At 45.8% G+C, this 6,480-nt stretch overlaps 1 long non-coding RNA gene across 3 annotated transcripts in view; it reads left to right on the top strand.

Moving 5' to 3' along the window:
* Positions 1 to 3,239: 3,239 nt before the first annotated feature.
* Positions 3,240 to 6,480, top strand: part of LOC129737418 (uncharacterized) — a 35,724-nt gene continuing 32,483 nt past the window's right edge. For 2 of the 3 annotated variants that reach the window (XR_008735253.1, XR_008735252.1), the window contains exon 1: positions 3,240 to 3,599. This is a non-coding gene — a long non-coding RNA (uncharacterized LOC129737418). The remainder of the gene's footprint in view (positions 3,600 to 6,480) is intronic. The other variant, XR_008735254.1, reaches the window with a different exon arrangement.

Genomic DNA, 6,480 nt, shown 5'->3' with positions numbered 1-6,480 from the left:
ATGGGGAAGGGCTGGGGAGGCAAGAGGAACAAGTGGCACCAGAGGAAAAGTGGTTCAGGGCAGCACTAGGGGAAGGGGGAAGAGGGAAGGAAGTATTGCTATAACGTAAAATCCAGTGCTTTTGAAAATACTTTACCCTCCAGGTATCCATCCTGACCCTCTGTGCAAGTTATTGCAGCCATCTGGCAGCACTGGAGTGAGGGCAGTTTCGTAGCCCTGCTAATGCTAAGGAAGTGCATCCTCAGGGTGCTCAAGCTGAGCACATCCCTGCCTCCCCGAGCCCCTGCCCCCCCGAATGAAGCACTGACATTTGCAATTAGAAAACAGATAAAGGGAAAGAAATTATTTACAATGCCTGAAAGTGAAGGTTGTACAAGTACAACTGAGTACATTATTTACAGCTATTTTTGTCATGTAAGGAAGCTGGTACAAGAAACCACATGAAAGGGTGTTGGCTTTTCATCAAAAAAGACAAAGACCTCCCCGAGGGTGGAGCTCCCGAGAGAGGCATTGCCCAACGCTGGACCCACCGCCCGCGGGGCAGGGATGGCAGCTGCCTGCAGGACGCCTGCCTGATCCTGCCTCCGCAGCAGGGTGCCCAGCCCCTCGCAGCGTCACCGGGCTCCTGAGCCTGGGCTCTGGCTAGCGGTGGGCAGAGGACCATGGCGTATTCCATGTGAAATACTGGCAAAGTAAATTTGCTCGCCCCTTGGCAGGGTGACAGGCAGCAGACACCCAACTGTTCTGCTGAAAGGGTGTCAGCAGGCTGAGCTGCGGCGTGCCGGGAAGTTTGGAGCAGTGAAACCCAGGTTTGGGTTGACCGTGGCGGTGGATGGGCTGATCCAGCACCTCATTCCCTCCGCTCAGACAACTGCAAGCAGCTGAGGTTCAGGCCTTGGCTGCTCTGCTCTGACCTAGAGATAATGTGATGCTAAGGGTGAAATTCTGGAGAGAGACCATTGATCCATGAGCTGGACCATTTCTTTGGGATCCATGCACAAAAGGAGACAGAGAAATGAGGATGCCAAGAAGTCCACAGACACTTCGGTACTGTCCTCTGCTGCCTGGGGTCTGGCAGATAAGCTCTCTGAGACCGTGGGCAGCCATGTCCTCATCCTGCTCACCTTACCGAGGAGGACAGTCCCCACAAAACAAGCAGCACTGTTCTTTTACAGTGAGCCAAGCAAACCCTGGCTCTCAGCAAAGACCAGAGCAGGGGGGTTATACATCCCTTTATTATCTACTGAACAACATTTGCCACTGTGCCTTCCTCTCACTGAATTTAGACATTTCCTTGTCACTCCTGAATAGAAAAAGGCACGCAGAGAGCACAGTGAGCCTTATTGCCCCCCTGCCATCTGCTGAACTCTGAACTGGATTCAAAATTTGGCTCTCTCCTCCATCTCTTCTCCTTGCTGGCCCAAGTCCAGCACCAAGAGGTAGGGACCACTGGAGCTGGGCAACTATTGCTCTCAGGAGTAATGCCAAATACAGAATACTTTTTTTTCCTTCCCCTGTAAAAACCACTTTCAGAGACTTTTCTAGAGCTCAAATACCCTCAGAGAAAAATCCAAACCTCGCTTCTTTTCCCAGTTTTTCCACAGTAAATTCAACTAGAAAGGAGAAAACAACCCACCAGAAAAGCACTGTAAAAAACAAAAAGGCTAAAGGGAAGTGAAATCAAAAGAGAAATGAAATTTATACAACGAGGCTTTATATTTTGGGGAAGTGCCTGTTAACAAAAGTCAGGGAGGAAGATGCTACTGGGGCGGCTGACTCGCTGAAATTCTGTTGCTGATATCAAATGCTGGAACTCAGTAAAATATTTATGCTTATTATTTTCTATTGCCCTTTGGAAATCACTGTGGGATATAAAACTAGGGGCTTTTGCAGAAGTAAAATTGAACCAGAAGGTAAATGAGAAAAAAAATGCAAGCCTACTGCCTCCCAAATACCTGCCTTTTATCCCCACTCATGCCTCAGCATTTCCACAAAGTGCTCTTTCTTCTACCACCTCGCCCCCTCCCAGAATATCGCATGGTATTGGAGTATGATTTCTTATTGCAGAAGAAAAGCCGCATTGTTCGTCTTCCTCTACCGAGTTACGCCAGAGTGGCACCTATTTTGGCAGAGTCTTCGTCGTTTCCTCATATCTGACTAATAAGAGATGATGAAAAATATGATTCATTAAAAAAACACAGATAATAATCTCAGAGAATTAAACAGGCACCTTTAAATGTAACAATTTTCTTAAATCTCAAATCTCAAATGGTTTAATCTCAGGGCTCCATCTTGTGGCAATATAATGCCAATTCACTTATTGTGAAATTAGTATTCACCCTCCCTTAATTTCCGCCAGTTCTTCTGTAACCTCATGATGCTTTAACGCTGCGGACAGCTACATTGAGCCGAACCCAAGTGGGAACGGAAGGGCAGGCAGAGCCGGGCAGAGGGAATGTCTTGCTGTTTGCGTGATGTTAAAGCTGTATGCGGTTACATTAGGCACACATGCATTTCCTGAGCAACTCCCATAATCAGTGACAATGAAGTGGGCTGCTCGCTCACGTACATGATAAGTTCAATTTAATACCCTTGAAAGCCCAGAGCTGTAGGCAGAGTTGTGAAAGTTATGAAATATCCCGAGTATCCTGACTTTCTGAAAATCTGTGTCTAATATGATTGTGCCTGAGTGCATTTGTGTGAAAAAACCTCACAAAAACATAGGATTTGGCATTCAGTATTGGCTAGCGTCTCTTGGCTAGTCTTATTAAGTCCTTCATTTAGGATTGCATCAATGGTGTAAAGCAGAGCAAAATTGTTATGACTATGAATGATTTTTGATCAGTTAGCAGAGTTTCTGATTAAAAAGCTGTTTTACAAGGGGGAAGATGTAACCTGCCAGCGATGCACTGCAGCCCAGTCAGGTTGGGCAATCACCTTGCTCACACCCAGGGCCATTTGGCTACTCTCTCTGCTGTTAAACTGCTGTGTCATTTCTTAAAAACACTGTCCCTGCTGCCTGCCGTGGTCCCTTGGCAGGGAGCAGGAGCTGGGCAGCCCTGCCTTCACCCGATAAAGCATGGGCTTTCCGTTGGTTGGGCGGGCAGGGAGGAAGGAGGACGTGTGCTTTATCTTCCTTCCTCCAGCACTGTGTGGGAGTGCACTTTTTTTTTTTTTTCAATATTTTTTCCCCCCCTAAATATAAATGAAGGCTGGGTTTTAGCGTGCAGGAGCTGGCGAGCTTCCAGGAGCACACCCTAGGCTCCCACCCCAGCCAGCCAGTGAGCCCTGGGACCTCTGGCTGTGCCACGTGGGAGGTGAGGGTGCAGCTCCTGGACTGGCTGTCCCGGCTGCTAGTTTTATCCTGGTAAAATTATTATTTCTTATTTATTTCTTATATATTTATATCTTATACATTTATTATTTCTCTTTCATGATGCAGGGAGCAAGGCATCGTCTCCCAAATAATATCTTGGGTACCCATGTTGGATATCTCACAGCTTCTGGCATGGTTACGGGCTGAGCACAAACTCCCAGACCCTCCAGCCTTCCTATGCCCACCCAAAGGGGTACAGGCAGCTTCTGCCTTTGCTAAACAGGTGGAGAACTATTGCAGTTTGGGGTGGGGGGGTGGGTGGTAATTGTACTGATTCAGAAGCATTTAACAAATTGAAATGTCATTCTGCTCTATGCCTTTTTATTTTTTCCTGTTCCAGCTACAATGTCAAGTAACTAATGAATGCAACATGATGCGGTATTAGGTTTAAAGCAGTATTTTCCTGTTGCTGTTCCTTACATGTTGGTCACACCCTTAATGATCTTCATAGGAAATATTTACTTTGAGGAGTTTGGTTCTAAGTATGCCAAGTGATCAAAACCAGGCAAGGCATGGTTTGCTCTCATATGACTTCAGTTTTTCCTGGAAAGAAACGGGAACAAAATAAAAATCTTACTTTCAAAATTAATGCAAATCAGCTTGAAAATCATCTTTTCCCAATAAATGAACACTCTGTTCTTTCTCAGGCAATCCAATATTAACTTTTATGGGAATAGAAACTCAAGGAAGAATAAATACTGGGGAAAAGTGAGGTCTGTAATGGTGGTGCTGGTAGTGTCTGGCAAGTGTTAATGCATAGTGTACATACGAGTGTTGTATGTATATCCTTGCAGCTACCAGTTTCGAGCTGTTCTGAAACTGGGATCTTGATGCTGAGAAGGGAGAAATAAACATCCATGCAAAGCTTTCTTCTTAGTGCAGTCCCCAGTTTAATATCCTCAAGTCTTTTTAAGTAAGCAAAGATGCAGCAGCCTCATACATCGGATATTGCTCAAGGTGGAAAATTGCCCCACTGCTTCTTATTACTCCTATTGCCTCACCCAGATTTGTTACAGACTGAATTTCAAAGAAAACCATGCCCACGTGAAGGTATATGTGTAATACCTTTACATTTTTTTACATTTACAATGTAAATACAGATTTACATTGCTGTGCGATGTAGCCTCTGTGTGCTGTAGAGACCAAAGGCATGTGATTTTGTCAGGCCAAAAATTTCTACCCATGGCAAACCCTTGATGCTGCGTGGCCTGGGGAGTGGGGATGACTCCTTCATCACTCTGTCATCAGTCTGCGGCTAAACAGTGACAGAAATGCTTGGACAATTTTTCTGTTACTTTATTTGGATGTTTTTCTTTACAAGTCTTGGTTTATTATGCCTAGTACCTTGCTAACCCTAAGTCAAACATGCAAGAGTAGGGATTGCCATAAGAAATCTCTTAGAAACAATCTACACTGACTTTTTTATTTTTACACTAAAAAATGTCAATGTCAAGGTCTAATAACTGGCACGAGGAGCGGGGGCCATGCACAGCTCACATTACTGACACAGCTCAGCTGGCACCGCTTTCCAGATCCGCAGGCCTTGCCCAGGTGTCCTGGCACAGGCAGGGAAGGGGTGGCGCAGAGCTGCTCGTCTAAAACCACTATGGGTCTGGGGGCTTTCCCAAGTGTTTTTTTTTAAACTTTTTTTGGTCCCTATGCCCAGATCCCAAGGTCTTTCCTTTGAAGCCCACCTTGCTGTTGCATACCACACATGCACATTTACACAGCTAGGCGCAGCACAGCACCTCTCCTGGCTCACCTGCCAAAAAGAGACACAGATTTTGGCCATGTGAGGAAAAACCCTGTCTTTTTTTATCCTGGAAATACTGCATACACTATTCTGTTTGGGTCATTGCTCAGCATCTGTGCATAAATGTTCAACAATTTTTTTAAAAAAAACAAAGGAAATCCTTACGCAAAAATAAATAAAAAAAAGGCCTGCATCACTGTGGGCTTATGTTCAAGAGAATTGTATTGGTAAACTAAACTATAAAGCATGGATGTTTTAGTTATTCCAGCCTAAGAGCTACGAATTTGAAACTGCAGAGTTAAGGTTAGACATGACAAAGTAAGAAACAACTGAGTTGCCAGAAAATCCTTTGAATGCTTCGTGGTACTGTCATCAGCAGGGAAACCACCTTGTGTATCTTCAGGATCATCTTAGCAGCTTTATGCCATGCAACTGGAAAGGACCAGAGGGGTGAGAGGGTCGGCACGGCTCGTGCAGTTTTGGGGTCTCTCGGAGCACCTGGGGTGCTCAGATCCCAGCTTGCTCCAGCCATGCAGATCACATTGCACCATGAGGGTGCCACCCCTACTCTTACAGCTAACCTGCAGGCACCATTAAAAAAGATGTAATGTTACTACTTTGTGGTGATTTTGGAGTAGAGGTCTCAGCCCTTAGAGTTTTCCCACTCTGTCAGCCTGCTCTGTCTTGTGTTTTCTTGTGGGAATATTGGATAAAACTCTTTTGAGCTAAACCTGCAGCACTGCAGCGCCTTTCTTTCCTGTTAGCACAGTCTCCTGTGCTCACACATTTGTTCCCTACAGATATGCCAGGCAGAACTCACAGTCTTGTCCAGACAACTGCCCTAAAGGCAGGCAAGCATGCCATGCATGTGCATATACACTTGCAAAGTATTGTTTACATCACTTTTTGCAACTTTTTAGGCAGTCATGGCAGTGGCTTGGCTCTCTGGGGTGGCTGCGCAGAGGGATGTGTGCGTGTGCCAAAGAAGCGTGGGTACCTCTGGCCTTTCCCAGCCCGTAAAATATATGGGCTATTGCTTAAAAACCTTTAATGATGCTTAATTAGCTTCTAAATTCCCAACATTTAATTCAGATGCTAATGTTTCTTTGCTGTCGTGGTATCTGGTAACAGGTAAGACATGGATTAATCCCACCTAGGGCTGCTGCAGGTGATGCTGGGGGTGAGAGGGGAGGGCTCAGAGGAAGCCAGAGGAGCAACCACGGTGCCCTCGCAGGGTGAGGGTGGCCGTTGCCTGTCCTGGGAGGTGAGAACTTGGGTTTTCTCTTGGTGTCCTTGGCACTATCTCATTCACCCTCCAGCCTGGTAGGAAAACTCATTGAACAAGGGGTCG

Source organism: Falco cherrug, chromosome 15, assembly GCF_023634085.1.
Source record: "Falco cherrug isolate bFalChe1 chromosome 15, bFalChe1.pri, whole genome shotgun sequence".
Taxonomy (NCBI): Eukaryota; Metazoa; Chordata; class Aves; order Falconiformes; family Falconidae; genus Falco; species Falco cherrug.
Note: the sequence above shows the minus strand (reverse complement) of the source record. Positions and strands in the feature narration are given on the sequence as shown.